At 41.6% G+C, this 17,605-nt stretch overlaps 1 protein-coding gene across 2 annotated transcripts in view; it reads right to left on the bottom strand.

Moving 5' to 3' along the window:
• sipa1l3 (signal-induced proliferation-associated 1 like 3) overlaps positions 1 to 14,985 on the bottom strand; it is a 65,470-nt gene extending 50,485 nt beyond the window's left edge. For both annotated transcript variants that reach the window (XM_061046854.1, XM_061046855.1), the window contains exon 1: positions 14,835 to 14,985. The gene's annotated coding sequence lies outside the window, so the exon portion shown is untranslated. The remainder of the gene's footprint in view (positions 1 to 14,834) is intronic.
• Between the last annotated feature and the right edge of the window lie 2,620 nt (positions 14,986 to 17,605).

Raw genomic sequence — 17,605 nt, 5'->3', positions numbered from 1 at the left:
ACTGGGAACTAACTGAAGAAGCGTGGCTGACCCCAATTCAGCCATGACTGTTCTGCTAGAAGGAGGGGGGTTTGGAGTCTAGACGAAAACCTACAGTGACAGGGCTGCTGCTGCTCCAACAACGCACTACCACACTACTGAATCAGCCTTCACTTATTCCTCCTCCTCTTCTTCTTCTTCTTCTTCTTCACTTTGCACTTCCACATAAAGAGGAAACTTCTTCAACTTTTGTGTGGAAAACTGCTATGTTGTGAACGCTATATGTTTACAAATATACAGATAAAACACAAACAGCTTTGTACACTTTTGGCTGCCTTAATGGTGGTCTACATTTCTCTGTGCAACCCACCCATGCATGTGAACAAAGGGGAGAGAATGCTGCACATAAAGAATGCGAGGAACGTGGCGTTATGAGCCTGTTTTAATAAGAGAGGGAGCCCAGCATAGTTTTGGGGAGGCAGGCATGTGATGCTGGAAGTAGGCAGGGAGAGGATGGACTCTAAACTGGACTGTGGTCAGACCCCTGGGGGCAGAGGCCAGCCCAGCACAAACCAGTCTAGAGGGGGGTAAATAAACATGCCAGGCTGGCTGGCTGTGAGGGCTGCAAGGGCCAACAGGGGGGCTCACTTCAGACCAAAGCAAGGCTTTTTCACTGGCGTGTTTATGGCCAGGAAATTGCCTGACAACACTCACAACATACTGCAAAATGGACAGCTTTGCACACATATGTATCCACTTGTGAAACAAATAAAAACATCATGCTGGTGCAGATAATAAAAAATTGTCGCAGATAATATTCCTAAGCAGCAAGACAAACAACGGCCGCAAGCAACAAACTATCAGCTCACACAGGGAGGGGGATTAAAAGCACTTAGCTCACCATTTTGGCAGGAGACCCTGAGATGGTGTGCTAAGTGGGTTAAAGCTCACCCCAAGTCTCATAATCGCTCTGGACTCCCCCTCCTCCACCTTGCTCTGTCTGCCAACTCCAGCCGAGGGGAGACTTTTCAAGTCCCACAGAATACTTGAAGATCTGAGGTAGAAGGAGTCGGCTTACAGCGATAAAGACTTGCACCAACGTGGATTTCACATGGACACAAACTAGCATCAGATATAGGGAGGGCAACTGCTGCGCCTTCCTTGCCCTGGGGGTGAGGTGTCTTTGTTTTACAAGGGTCTGCTGCTCTTCCTTTCACACCTACCGTAATGTGTGATCCACTCCTAAACTTTTTGTTTTGATGAGAGAGTTAACTTTACATCTATGTGGCTCTTTTTTGATTGATTTGTTTGCACCCTGTGTGTAACATTACAACAACAAAAAAAGAATCCCTTACCGCCCACTTGCAGGCACTTACACACACACATGCACTCCTACTTCTCACAGAGTGTCATTAGCCTGTCGTAACATGAGGCTATGGTGAAACAGTAGTACTGAATCTTGGCGGGCCTGGCTCCTCTCAAACACAGTCCCAGGCCCCAGAGAGACCAGGCACTGTTTGCCTGCGGGACTTTGACTAGTGAGAGCAAACACAGTACAGAAGGTCTATTGAGACCAATCTGAAACGCAGAGCTGCAAAGAGTACTATACAAACTGACGCTGTGAGAAAAGAGGGAGAGACAAAGAATGAAGGCCAATAGCCAGGGAATTAAAACAGAGCAAATAACACCAGAGGTAAATCCCAAAGGTAACAATGTACTGTAGATTTTCAGGTACTCTTACCGTCTGACAGTCTACTGTAGGTTACTCCTGCAGTCATAATATTCCAACAAAAATTATCCTGCTGCATCGGCAACGGTCCTCGTGATCCAAATCCAGAAAGATATAATCTTATCACATTACATCCATAAAGATCCACAGCACAGATTGATTCAAAAATTCCGCAACTGTTTGGCCATTTCCTCTGCACTAATTCATGACCTCTGGCAATTTGATTGACTCCTTATTTGACTAATCAGGACCTTGCATTCACTGTTCCTAGGCTAATTTAACCAATGAGTGAGTGAGTAGAAACAGGACGTTCTCTTTCACCCCTCCATGGCCAGCATTACATTACATTACACATGAGACATATGTGTCGGCTGTAAAAAAGCGATAACAGGGTCTGAAGACTTGTTTCTTCTGAGAGTCAGGACCAAGTGAGGTCAGCTGACTTGAGTTGGTGAAAGGGAACTAAAAAAAATGTAATAGCGATAATTATCGGTTAACAGATTAAAAGACATCTCTGTCGCTACCCTACTATACTCATTTAACAGAGGATTAATCCATCATCATCGATGAGAACTGCAAGTTGTCCAGTGTGAATATGACCTGAAATGTGAAGAAAGTGGACAACCATATATCCGATACAAACTACTTCTAGTTAAAATCCTTCTCTATCCATCACTTTTCTTAAATTGAATATGCTTTGTTGATTTATTTAGTTTTATGGTTCTGTGTATTGTAGTGCATTGTCACCGTCATAAGGACGTTTCCAATAACCGTTTGTTCTTATTTGACTGTTATATTTGACTGTTTCTTTTGGTCATATTTACGGTGGAACTCTGCAAAAATGATCCTTAATCTGCCTGCTTTTTGAAGTAACTGCTTCAGACGCCAACACACACACACACACACCTACACACAAATGTCTGCAGAATAAGAGGCAGGTGGTGTGCACAGGTGAACACAGTCTATTCAGGAGATATTATAAAGACGGGTTTGTCTCCACTGAAAGAGGATTAAAGGGGAAAGGTGTGGCTCCTTTCAACCTCCATGTGTTTGTGTGTCTGTGTGTGTGTGTGTGTTTCCTTCACTGTATGAACTCACCATAATGAAAAGTGCAATGGAGATACAGGATCTACTTCCAACGTTAGCCTCGACTTATTTTAAAACATGCTTCCCTTCTAACCGGTATGTGGTTATGAAGCTGAAGTGTAGGTGATAATTTATGTTCACCTTTTGTTTTAGGCCTCAGCATCAATCACACTGAAGGATGAGGGGGAGTTTTACGCGCTGATAGAGATCTCAGCCCCTCAGAAATATCCCAGTTATGTGGACCGACAGCAGCATCTCGGAAGTGGAATTTGCTCAGTAAAAACAGCCGAGTGGAAGGTGTGTTGCTTCAAGCAGCCTCAAATGAAACTCCAACAGAGGGACTGCAGCAGCAGCGTATCATCATCATCACTTTGTTCCTCAAACTTGGATCAAGGATTGCTCGAAGGCCTGCACTGCTGTCACTCTACTCATTGTTCCTCCTGCGATCCACAGACATCCCGGTCTGGGCCTAAACTAGTACAGAGCGCTGTCACAACAAGCTAAATCCCTCCAGAAGTCGCCTCTCTTTCTTTCTGTGTTTGGTTAAAAGCGTGGCGTGAGTCCAGGGTGTGGTTCTACAGCCATGCATGCATGTGCACCCACACTGAGCTGCACATGTGCTCACAAAAGCAAACACTGGCCTAGTTGTTTTCCAGGCACAGACAACTGTGGTGTTGAGTGCAAACATTTGACTAATGGCAAAAAAGTTTAGGAGAAAAAAAGTATAGAAATGGATGTAGAGTTGGAGAGAGGACAAAGCACGAGTTTAAAGGCAATGTGCGTTTTTAAATGAGGAAAGCAAATGTCCTCTCTTAACTCCAAAGATTTAATCTCTATAGATTCCGTATAAAAATGTGGATCTGTATCGGAATCACATTTTGGTATCAGAAGTGTTCTAGCTTCTGTTTGTAGTCAGAGTAATATTGTCCATAGGCAGTCAGACTGTAAACAAAAAACTTCACAGAAAAAGGAAGTCATGCTATGCCATGGCATACCTCAATACATCGCAAGTGAATTATATAATTAAACATCATGATATCTGAATTGAAGAATTTTGTCCCAGATACAGTACGCTTTGCTTTGCTAGGTGCCTGTCATGAGAATGGTATCAAACTTCTCATGCAAGTCTCAGGAAGACAGCAAAAGGGTGCATTTCTCAAAAATGTTGACCTTCTGCTTCATAAATTGTGAAGGAGTGGAAAGAAACTTCACAGCCAGAGGCTCCCAACCGAGCTGTCAACATTTCTGTCAAATTTAGATGTGGGAACCACTGGAAAAACACAGCTCATGTCCACAACCGCGCATGCGAGTGTGTGTGTAGTAGCTACATCCTACTTGGTAGAAATGTGCTTAATGGACTCAGCCGTGTGTATGCTGAGGTGTTTGGGCTGAGAGCAGGAGAGAGAGAGAGGTTGCTTGAGTGCATATCAGAGGTGAAGGGGAGAGAGAGGTGTTGCAAGTGTTTGAGCGCCTTTAGGCCACAAAGTGGGTCAACCGGGGTGCAGTGATAGCAGTGACCTTCAGCAGACACATGTAAGCAAAAAAAACTGGCCATTGACTTCTCATTCAAACTTTTTTTTCTCTGCATCTCTTAATCCAACTCATCACCACCATAGGCGATTTGCTCGGGATATAAAAACTCCCTAGAGACAACCACACAATCATGTTTTCTGCAAAGATTCATACACAGTCCACCCTCACTCCCTTTCTCTAGGGGGGGTTGACTCACATCCATTATCCCTTCTACTATGTTTTGTTTTCCCTTTGTTGTTTGATTATCATCAGGTACAACCTTACCTGACACACTGAACCAGAGAGTTATCTAATCTCCGCTCGGCTGTAGAGGTAGTGGGGAAAAGACAGAAAGAAAAGGGAGGCCAAAACAAGGAGGGGAAAGAGGAGAAGGTTACACATGGGCTGGCTTTCTTCTCCCAACAGGCCTCCCTTTTAGCCTCCCCCTCTTTCTGTCCTCCCATCCCTCCTCCCCTGTCGAACCGTTTCTCTCCCCTCTGAGTTATCAGCTCATCCGTCTCCTCCTCTCCCACGATGATAACAGGCTCTACTGTTGTGTGGAGAAACACCCAGACTTCTGTCACTTCCTTCTCTCCTCCACTGAGCTACTCCTGTGGGACAGTTAACAAGGCTGTCACTGCTGCACTCACTCTCACACACACACACACACACATGCAGAGACGCTGCAGGAAGGACAGAAGTTTGTATCACGGTCCAAGGCTACAACAAGTAATTACATTAATGACTGACGTTTCTGACTGAATGAAAAGCCCATAAACAAGTGTCACAGCAGTGTAGTGCATGAGCTGAAAGAAACTCGACAGCAGCCATGTGTGCAGAGAAGAAATACTTCAAACTGAAGAGTCCAAACAGCCAAAGAGACTCTCATTATGAAGTGTTTCAAAGGATGTCATCAGCAGAGTTAATTACAATACTACAAATTTAATCAAGCACTTAAATGAACAGCACTGGAAGGCATGCAAGGTCTCTCATGCATGCAGGAGCCCAGGGAACATCTTTACTGAGACTCAGCAAAAACAGATAACTGTGTGTGTGTTGTGCTGGATGAGCAGAAACTTTATTTGGAAGCAAACGGAGCAGCAGGAGCCACACTATAGTTTCCCTCTCATCACTTCATAGACATCATCCTTGTACAAATGTACAAAGTATGTTAAGAGTTAAGAGGGTGCTATAGACACAGGCTTGGTTTGAGATTAATTTGATAATAGTAATCCAGTGTTTCCCCTAGGTTTACAGCGTTGAGGGGGTGGGGACAAGCCAACATGCCGACACGGCGACACAAACACTTGAAGGAATCTTGGTGTTCTTGCGTTACTTTTAATGACAGCTGTCCTTTTCTATCGGAAAGGTATCCTTAAATGACTTCTTTCCCTGATTTCCGACTCTATCCACTATCATATCCCTAAAATAAAGGCACAAAAAGCCCAAAAATAAATCTTTTTTTACTTGACCTTCAGGGGGGCCCAATATAATGGTAGGGGAAACACTGGTAATCAATTATAACCTTATTTGAAGCAACACACCCCCATCCCTTAAGTTGTATTGTTCAAACACCCCCAAAGACAGCCTATGACCTTTAAATAACTAAACACTGAACAGGAAACACTAAACACTAAAACATGTTTAAAGGTTTACTTACATAGCCATAGCTACACACAGACACAAACTCAAAAACACACACACACACTCACACAGTGGATTACGTACTCAGCAAGATTATTCAAAAGGCCCCCGAAGATAACAGCTGCATACTGTATGTCTCAACGAAATCCCTAATGCCCCACTCATAAAGAGACTTCACGTATAATGTTCCCTGCCTCAGTCCGTCCCGGTATAAACACATTAGCATTCCATGCAATTTTTAAAAAGTGGACCAAATTAGCTTGTGTGAAAATAGCCTTTAAAATAGCCTCCATCCTGGTGTTAAATCTATTCTGAAAACTAGGAGGGAAAAAAAAAATCACTGTTTTGATTTTGATACAAAACTGGGCCAAGAGGCATTCATGGAATGGCCACATGCTATATTCAATTAGCATTAAAACAATGGCTCCAAAGTCAGCAGGCATAGCCAGAGATCTGAGCTGTGGGGAGGAAATGGGCGGGAGAATATCTGCATGGATGTATGCATGCCTCCCTCCACACATACCACAGAAAAGCTGACTTTTGATGTGTTTTTCATTAAAAAATGAGATGGATAGAGACAAAGGAATAACCAAAATGTCTCCAAAACATTTGTTTTAAAATTCAGACTCAACCACACACACACACACACACACACACAGGAGGTAGTGTGTGTTTGTCTGTCGGTGTTTTCAAAAGACAAGCAGGTCACTCAAAGAAAAACATCCTCAGTGACAGAGGAAAGGGGAAACATGCAAATCTACATGTTTCCTGGTGGTGTTTGGAGTTACGCCCTTATCTCCAACGGTTTTATTTTATTTTCCAACAGCAGTTGGAGGCAGCTGTTCTTCTCTAGTGACGAAGATGAGTAAATACTAAATTATCCCAACGATGCTCGGGCAAAAACAAGTCCAGGACATCAGCTGCATCTAAATCATGTAGACATTTTCCTGAGCTTTTGAAAGAATGGATTTACTCATGGGCCGCTGACTGGCCGTCCATCTGCGTGACTGATCTCTGTAGTATGAGCCCACTTCTCTCCTCCTGACGCCTTTTGTCTGATTCATAGCAACACTCATCCTCACCACACACTCGCATCCTCCTCAGTGCATACTCACTTCCTATGCGACTGCTTGACCTCCAACAGGCAGCAGAGAGAGCCAGAAGGCGCACAGAGGTCTGCGAGCGCCTCCAAATAAAACACAGATGGAATTTCACATGAGGTGTCTGTGAGGGCTACAAAGATGCTTTAATGGCTCTAGAAAGACACAAAAGTGTGATCATGCACACATATTAGACAATGAGGAATTGACTCATTGTTTGAACGTAGTGGGCTGAATCTTTGTTGATCTGGTGATTCAGGCCATTGACCAAAAAATGAAGGAGTTTGAAACTTCCTCATTCCTGGTGAATGATTTCAAACATCCGGTCATTTTATTCACAAATAAAAAATTAAATATGACGTGAAAGGAGAGACATTCAACCTTCTCTTAAATGTCTCTGCTAGCTGTGTTTTCACATTTCTACAGGTTATTTTACATTATGTGCAAATGTATGTTCTTTGGAGTGATCGAGTTTCTAAACTATTAGGCTACTTCAATAGTCAGTTGACAAAATATTTCTAATAACGTATATTTAAAGGAGCATTTAGCTGACTGAAATGAATACTGCACCTTTAAATGAGCTACAGAAGCAAACCAGACCATAAGACGATTTTCTTTTTTACTGCCACCCCTTCTGCAGGGAAGGTGTCAAACAAGGCCACTAACACAATGCATCACTTAACGTTCCCTTTTCAATGTGCCCAGGCCAAAGATTTAAGTTGCACATTAGACATTTAAAATCAAGCAGGATGAGACTTTTTTTTTTTTTAAATCAGAAAAACACAATTTACACACAGGGGTCGCCAAAATCAACACAAGCCAAAATATCCTCACAGGATGTTTAAAATCAAGTAACAATTTCAGACAGAAACCGAGATCACATGACTAATATTTGATTGTTCCAGCTTCTAAGATCCGAGAGCTCTTTGCTTTTCCATGCTTAATACATTTTTAATCAAATAAAACGAAGAAAACATCAAGGGCATCTCCACCAATTTTCTGTAATGGGAAGAACTTGTGTGTAAGAGTGGAATTGTAGATAAAAGGGGAATATAAAATGCATTGTTTTTTCCATTAGTGTTTTATAACCTGAAAAAAAAGTGGCTTGGTTTACCTTAGAATGAGCATTGTATATTTACAAAACATCTCCTCTGCTAAAGGCCCTGTCGTTGTTTCTGAACGAACACTGGCTCTTGAGAAGACACAGTTTTAAAGGAGTTTCAGTTTCACAGCCACTGCAGGTCAAATGTAGTGATTGATTGATGGAGTGATTCAATAAATGCTTCTTTGGCAGTTAAATGTTGAAAGTGTGTGAAAAATGCACAATGAAATACCTCAAAGTCCAAGGCGACGTCTTGAATGATTCACACTGTCTGATAAAAAGTCTTAACCCCAAAGTCTTAAGTTTAAACCTGAGGAATTTCAGCAATTTTTACTTAAAAAACACCTACTACTTCAGGCAGTCCTACACTTAATACAACACTGCACTTTCTTAGTATTTTATTTAGTCTTGTACTCTAATCTTACACATAACTGGTTTTTAACAGGTTTGTGTTTTTCTTGCTGTCGTGTGCCGTTTTTAACCATCTCGCGTCCTGTCTCTATCATGCATCTTGTCTCTTTGTTTTTGTGTTATGTTTTTTTAGTCTGCCTGATTTGAGGAAAACAGCATTTCGCTCCCATGTATGCCGACTGACAGTTCTGTGGAAGTGACAATAATTTGAATCTTGAATCTTCCCACAGCTAAGCCTACAGCAATGTTGTTTCTAACTTGTTAGGCTTGTAATGGTCAAGCTCATGTGGGCTTTGGGTGCAAAAGGTTAATTACTCCTCTTCACTCCATAAAAAAAAACAGATGGATACAGGATCAGCTGTTTCTCTTTCTCTTCATACCGGATTTCCTATTTCCAGAGCGTTTCTGCTATGTTGGTGTATAACAGAGCTCTTTGTTCACACACACACAAACACACACACCACCTGTCCACCCTGTGTGTAAAGCTTTAGTCAAGGACAGATTTGAAGCAGGTGTGTCAACACACTCTGCTTTAACGCAGCAGACAAACTCAACTCCCATGTCACAAGAAACAAGGTGTAGGAAGCATAAAGGAAATGAAGACATTACAGAGTGAACGATGGCTGCTGCCCTTCTCAGCTGCATGACAATTCATATTAATGAATATCTGAATGCTTTGGAAGTCTCTGGAACAAAGACAGTTCCCCAGAGATCTGATGCATGATTTGTTCTTGTTCTATCAGTAACAGTCCTTTACAGCAGAGCACTGAAACACCATTTAACACCATCAGTCCCCTTTTGAAAGAGCTGTATAGCGAGAGAAACATTATAAAAGGGGGGGGGGGGGGGGGGGTAACAGATAAGAGCTCTTAATGTTATGGAAATGAGCATATTCAGTGCTGCTCAGGGACTGAGCGGGTCTGCAGCCACTTTTTGGCAGTGATTTCCTATTCTTCACGGCCTTGATTTCAGTGTGAGGATTGAGAATAACCCAAACAGTCAGGACTGGCTTTCTTAAAGTATTCTCTGTGAAAACTCTCATTTCTATAAACACTCATCCAAGTATTCAAGCAAAGTACCGACATTTTGTTAAGTGGAAATCCATTTGGAAGTCTGGAGAGTGACTTCTGCTTTTACCTGCTAAATGGACAGCCATTGTATAAATCCCTCTTTATGTACAGCACTTTATCAAGATGTGTAAAGGTTTTGCAGGGAATGTATACATCTACTATAACCCTGTCTTAAGCTTAGTGTTAAATCGAGCCCTGTTTAAGTGTGTTGTGGTTGTATCATACCGCTTTCCCTCTCACTCTCTGCCTCTGTTACCAGCGCTGACCAGAGGGAGAACGCAGGCCGACCTGTGGCAAGAAAGGCCTCCTCAACATCTGTGTTTATCCTCGAGCTCAAACCAACAGAGCTATATTTACCCCGGTCAAACATACCCAGCAGCACAGAGAGGAATCAGGAGCGTAAAGACGTAGCTTTGGGCATTTAATATAGAAACCAGCTAAAACTGAATAGATCCAAACCTCATAGAAGATAGACAACTGCACGCTGGCAGCATCACGGTTTGTGATTCTCTGATTCATCCACTTCCTTGAGATGAAGATGGAGGTTGGTAAACAACACCCTGAGGGAATTTGACCTCAGCGGGAGTGAGAAGATGATAAAGAAGAGGCAGCCTCGATACATCAACTTCCTACCTAGCAAGTGTTTTATAGCCGAACAGTAGGCCGTAAAGCAGAGACTCATTTCAGCAAACATGGAGTGCTCTCCTCTTTCTGTAAATCTCTGACCTCTTGACACTGCCATGCGGGCTGACTTATGGATATGACCCTCACGGGAGGCAAATAGATCAAAGAGAGCGGGTTCAGGAGGAGGGGGCTGCATTACTGTTGGTGGTCTAATGCTATTTCATCTTGAAATGTACACCTGCACTCTGACTAATACATGTGCATGACGCAGGTCTCCCAATTTCATATTCAACCCCCATTTGACCCGTTTATGAGGCTGTTGTCAGAGGTTCATCGCTTGAATCAAAGTAAAAAAAAAAACACCCTCAATTTGTTCATTACTGCTGTATTTTAAGATATATTTAAACAACCCCTACCACAGATCCTCAATGTATACAGTACATCCGAATACAAATATGCTACCTCTTGTGCTCCTGTTTTCAGATACGCAGAGATATCTTTCTCAGTTCAGAGAATCTCTCGTCTACTACTGTGGTGCAGGTTCGCTTCTAAACCACAGAACCACATGGAACTACACAATGTTACATAATTTTCAAATAAAATGTTTCAGTTTCTCTCCGCATCCATGCTGGCTCTCGCCCACACACAGTTCTGTTTTCCATGCTTCTCTCTCTCTCTTTTTCAGTGGATAAAATGTGGCTTAAGTGTAAACAAAATATATTTTATGTATCCAAAATCTTCAGGAGTTTTTGCAGCAATGTGGTCATATTTCAGATCTGCTTCATTTATTTTAACTAGAATACAAATCAAAGACATTCAACTTATTTTCTTTTCTGTTTTGCTTGTGTTTTCAATGAACTGTGGTTCTAATTAATACCTAAAAACTTGAATTGCATTTCAATTAATAATATGATACAATATTTGATCTCTCTTGATTTGCCCTGACGAGGTTGATAAAGAAGGTTGGGTCATCTCAAAGGTGGTGGAGGGCAATAAATAACTTTAAGGACACAGCAAAATTCCCTTTCCTTACAGTCCATAAACGTTCTGCATTTAATACTAGCTAGGAGGAGGCTGTGATGCCTGGTGTGATGACGCGTGGTGACCCTCTCAGATTAACCGCTGACATGGGTTGAACCTGTGCGTCACAGTGTTGATTTAAAAAGGAGAATAACCGACAGCATGAGGCAGCAATAAACAAGGACAGGGAGAAATATAGCTCAATGAGAAATGAATGTCAGCGGCACAAAGCGGACGGGCCAAAGCACAATGGCTGGAATCTGTAATCTCAAATTGAAGACCATGCTGCATGTTCAAAACGCACACGCATGCAGACAGACGCAAACATCATTGCGCACCTTGACATAGACCAGATGGCATAAGGTAGCGGCATTCTTCTCCCTCTCTGTTACCCGTCAGGATATACTTGATATCTGTGATATATGTTGTTTGAGATGTTGGAGTGTGTTCTTTTGTACACTGAGAGCACACAATCGTTCATTCCTATAACCTTAAAATAAAAAACCTGTCAAAAGGCTTTTCTTTCTAAATGTACAAACAGCTCAACTGCTGACAAGGTGTTACAGTTGGGGAAAAACAATAACTTTCACGCTTTTAAAAAAACATTACAACAGACAGACGTGTTTTTTCATCAAACAGATGACTATAAGTGCGTGTGTAAAAAAATCCTTGTACAGAATGATGGAACATGGGGGGAGAAAAAAAAAATCACACAACAGATGAGTCACTTCTGTCAAGATAAAACATGGTGATTCAACGTGATGTTACAGGCTAAATAACTCAGGTGGCCCATGTTCAGGTATGTCTTTGAGGACAGGATCTTTTGTTCCCGCAGAGGTTTGCTATGAAACACCAAAAGGAGTCGCACACAATCTTAGGTGGTCCTCAAGATCACAGACATAAATCCTACTTATCTGATACCCAGAGGAGCCAACAACAGGATGACTGCTGTAGGTGCCTTACAACTATGAGAAGCAGGTCCAAAAACGTGAAATGAGTCAGAAAGATACGATACAATGATAAAACAAATCAAAGTTTTTAGACAGACGTTTTGAAGCAGGCAAACGTTTCCACAATTGTGTGGTTTTTGCTAAACTAAATCTGGAAAGAATCTAAGGTATGAAGCATATTTTTAGAGTTTAAGAAAAAGTCTAGTTCTAATATGAAACAGAAAAGGTCCAGTTGAACGAGAGAAACTGGATCTTGAAATGTACTACTTTATGTCTTTTTTTAAGAGTAAAACTTTTTCAACCAAAACTGAAAGTTCATTATTGATAGATCGGCTACGTTGTTGAATGTGATTTCTTTTAAATGTCTTTCATTGACTCGAATCAAGTGAGGCAGCCTCAGGCGTTGAACCTGGAGAGTGACATGCCATTGGCTTGTAAATTGGCCTTCCTGCCACAGAAACAAAAAACAACACAGAAAAAAATGAATGAAGGACGAGACAGTGCGTTTCGTTTTCGTTGCTTACAACTTTAGAAACGAGACACTCAAAGGAGAATACAAGGAATATCAAGCATACATGGATGCAATGTTATTTTAATAGCTCCATTTTTGTTGGCTGATTGACCGACATGTGAAAATTAGCTATCCTAATAGCAGTGTCACATCACATGCCTCTCTGCGGCCCATATAAACCCAGATGTAAGTAGTAAAACCCCATAAAATCATCATTTTATATGAATATGGTAAGCGCAACAAAACAGGATCTACTGCTTTCTTTTTAAAGTCTCAAGCTCCAGTTGTTTTCAATATATCCAAGATAAACAGCTGGCAGGGACATGCTGCTGCAGTCACTCATGTAACAAGTCATGCTGAAATACAAGCGTACTGCAGTCGTTTCATGTCAACTATTTATCAAAAGAATGTTTTGCTTTGACAGACAGGTAGAGAGTTATGAAAGAAGACAGAAGAGGAGCATTTAAAGTGATTGTGTGTGTGAAATTGTTATTAATTTGAAGCATTTTTAAATATCTCAAGACTCAAATTTCTCTCAGGGAACTTTAAACAGGTTGCATTGTGTTGCTGACTTTTGCAGTCTGCTGCACAGCATTTCAACAAAGAAACTAGATTTACAATATGGAGAACCATACCTGAATTATTCAGCAGTTAACTTCCCAGTTCAAAACTGTGTTGGCCGATCAAGGTAAACACAGGATTTCCTCACTGTACTGCAAAGGTTCGCCATTGCCATGCATGCTCAACACTTGTGCTGCTACAGACTGTTAAGCAGAAGGATAACCCGGGCTAGACATTAACACATCATTCCTAGATCTCCCTGCAATAATTATTCCATTAGTGCCAGATGAAAGGAAACGAGCGTAAATGAAGCCCAGAATATGTGCAGTGCTGCCATGCTCTGCAGCTCATGCACGACAGATCCATCATCCTGATCCTCGACGTGTCATTTCCTGAGGGCTGGGGGATACAGTAGCAACACGGGGGATCTCTGTGAAAGGAAGACGACACACCGAGGCATCATCACCTTCCCATTCAGCACACACACACACACACACACACACACACACACACACACACACACACACACACACACACACACACACACACACACACACACACACACACACACACACACACACACACACACACACACACACACACACACACACACACACACACACACACACACACACACACACACACACACACACACACACACACACACACACACACACACACACACACACACACACACACACACACACACACACACACACACACAAACGTTACGCACTTGCAAATCCAATGTGCAAAACGTCTTATGACAGCTGTACAGAGTCTGCACCTCCAACCACATAGATGCACGATCAAATGTCATTATCGGAACATATTTAAAACATGTTGCATGAACTATCACAGAAAACAAGTTTCATTTCCAACTATTATAACACTGATGTTGAAAAAAAAAATAAAAGAAGGACAAACTATGCCTGTGTGTGTTGCCGGACAACCAAAACAATCCCCATGCACCTCATTCTTAAACAAATCTTCTGCCAAGGCAACTTCCGATTTGCAGCACAACTACTCGAAATTCAAAGCTCGTACAGGCTAACTAAATGGCTAGCACTGTTCCCAAACAAAGCTCCCATTGTCTGGAACTTGTAGTCTTACCGTTTTCTCTTGGCCCTCACAACTGCGATTAACTCAGGTACGAAAAACTACAAATCCGAAGACTACCAAGCACTGTGAGCATGCGCATTGAAACATTAATGATCAGGAAGGTTGTGGAATAATTGGTAGTTAATGCATTTCTGAGAGTAGCGGCGTATTTAAAGCTAATTATACACCCTGTTGAATGACCGGAGGTCGAAGTGAAGCTCTGAGACGGTGTGGACGGTTTTAGTGAGTACTCAGGCTAAAGGCTGAGCCGTAGTAAATCGCCTGCTCCCTGCATTGACTGAAGTTGGTCGGCTCGGCTGGCTCTGTTTGCATTTCTCTCGCCAACGTTTACTTCACTCGTCACTTTTCAGCGCTTTTGAATCCCAAACACTCTGCAACTGAAACTGTCCACGAACAAAAACGGGAAAGCTTACCTTTCTTTTTCGTTTCCCTTGTGTTTCCAGTCTACTCTTATTCCCTTAAAATGTCTTTCCAGTCATTTTGGAAACACTCCTTCACCGACGGTCGAGTGCCTGTTCACTGAGCGAGACGTTGTTAAGAATGCTCACCGAAACCACGGCGAAGCTGCGCCCGCACAATCACTGCGCATGCGCAGCTACGGTTGGCGCAACCTACTGATAGTAACACACAGGGGGCGGCAGACTACTATCAGCCTACTGAGACTGTGGACACTACTAGTACACATCGTTTTAGTGACCGTCTGGTAAAAGTGAGTTTACTTTGAATATCAAAGAAACTGGAAACTGCAGCTGAGAAAAACAGTAACCAAATGACATTAGAAAAGCATTCTGTTCGTTTATTATGTTGCATGACCATCATTTCAATATGCATTGCCTACTAATTAGTCAATAGCACCGCCTTGTGGTTGCTACAGTAATACATTATTTGCATTTTAATTAGGTAGGCTATTATAGATTATCAGGTTAAAAAAGTGAATCATTTTTCAGGACATCGTTTTCTCAATTCTCTATCAGATTCAGAGGACCTCATTGTTGGAACAATTTACCCAATCATATTAGAAACAGCACCAGCCTCAACTTGTTTAAAAAACAAACCTGCTTGGCCAATTAACCAATGCGCCATCATAATCTTTCTCTGCCATAAGAGCTTATGTTCCTTTTTCCCCTCTTCTTTAATTTGTCTCTTTCTTGTTTTGCTTTCTTTTACACCTTATTGAGTATGTGTTCTTGTTAGCGTTATTGTTTTTGCTTGGACTACATTAATAGTATGTCTCTGTGTTACATGTTTCTCTTTAGGAGGGCCACTCGACAAGCCCCTCTGGGTTTATTTGGCTCCTCCAGCACATTTCTTTCAAAATGTATAGTTTGTTAATGAACTAATCATTATGTACTGTCTGTTTTTCCATTGATCTATTATGTTAATGTTTTTTTTGTGCAATAAATAAATTTAAAAAACAGGTTAAATTAATTGTGTAATTTTACAATACAACACAAATGCTATTGTGCGATCTTTACCTTTTACCAATGGTGGAAAGAAAGCTATAGGCCTACGTTTTTTTTGTTGGTAGATATCAAAATATATTGTATAAATGTATGTCGATTACTGGGCCATTCCAGGAGTAATGGGTAAATTTAAGCAGTATTTCATGTGTACTGTATTTGCTTCACTTGGACTCCTAATACAAAAAATCAGTGGCAACAATTACCATACAAGGTGACAATTGATTGGTAAATAAACATACATAATACACAACTTTTTTTTTAATCATACATGTTCATATCATGAAGGCAAAAGTTATCACATGACACTTAACATTCATGTGTAGACTTAAAAAAAAACTATTTCCACCCAACTATTCCACCATTAGCTGGGCAGATGCAGAGACCTCTACAACGACCAGTTAGTTAAAAGTCCAATACGGTGTATCTAAGTGAGTATAGATGAGAATGAAAATAGTCAACTATGTTCACATTGCACTAAGGTGAATGTAAGTTTCTTAGCACTGTCACTTTCTGACAATGGACACAACCATTGAGCCACCAAGTGCATGTGTTACACTTTTTTCACACCAGGGGTCAGCATTGCATAAACCTTTATTGCCCGAAACATATTGCAATTCTTTCACCTTATTATGTTTATAGGTGAAATAACAATTATTGCTATTATATTAACACAGTTATCAGTGTATGTCATGTCATTTTGTCTCAGTAAATCAAATGCAATATAAAAACATCATATCATTCACCACTTTATAATGCTTTTTGTGCAAAACCCAGGGAAATTGTTTAGCTGACTGTGCTACATCTGGTCTTGAAAGTCAGACATCTCTTCTGTTGAATTGATTATTTTACAGAATTTACCAGTTTGGACTAAATTAAGTAGCCAACATCCATCTATCGATCTAAAAAAAAACATTTATGTCGTTGTTGTTCTTGTTTAGGCTGTATGATTTCGACACCGACAAATTGTCAAACATACTCAATTCCTGCTAGCAACAGGGCTGTTGCTCTGACCTTTGTCCCCTGAACAATCTGACCAGGGAAAAGGCTATACACATTACTATGTAATAGCCTACATTATAGCAATAAAGAGATTACAAAATGAATGATAATCTTCATGCAACTGGAGTACAATATGGTAGCTATATCGTGGGTGACACTAATCCTTTTCCTTTTGATGGTTATGTTGCTAATTATTTACTTTCATTGGCTGCCAGAATGATGTAGGTCAGCAGGAGATCCCTCAGAAACTACATTACCCACAATGCAACCGCACATCCTCAGCTTCGTTCCAACCAGGTTCCAACAGTCTGTAGCGTCCTCTTCTCCGCTCTGCACACCGATCTGCACTCACGTGATGGGAGTGAGTGCGTACAGATTCCTGCGTGCTTCGACCATCCGTATGTTGTGTAGATCGGCGACAGAGGAAGCAATAGTAGGTACGTATGCGGACTGCACCCCCGGTGTGTTTGGATGCAAAGTCAGACCAGCAGACTGACAGCTCGCCTCTGTGTGTTCGAAATGTCACTGCCTTTTTCTGGAGATAAAGCCCGTTTGAATACAACGGACCCCCGGACAGCTGGCTGAGCAGCACGAACTGGGACTCCCCGGAGCATTTGTCGACAAATTGGGTTACTGACCTGGATGGTCCCTCTTCTTACTTGGATGAAACCACACGCCCTAAGCAAGCGACGGTGTCTGTGGATGTTGCTGCCTTCAGTGTC

This window comes from Labrus mixtus, chromosome 9 (assembly GCF_963584025.1).
Source record: "Labrus mixtus chromosome 9, fLabMix1.1, whole genome shotgun sequence".
Taxonomy (NCBI): Eukaryota; Metazoa; Chordata; class Actinopteri; order Labriformes; family Labridae; genus Labrus; species Labrus mixtus.
This window is presented reverse-complemented; position numbering and strand designations above follow the sequence as displayed.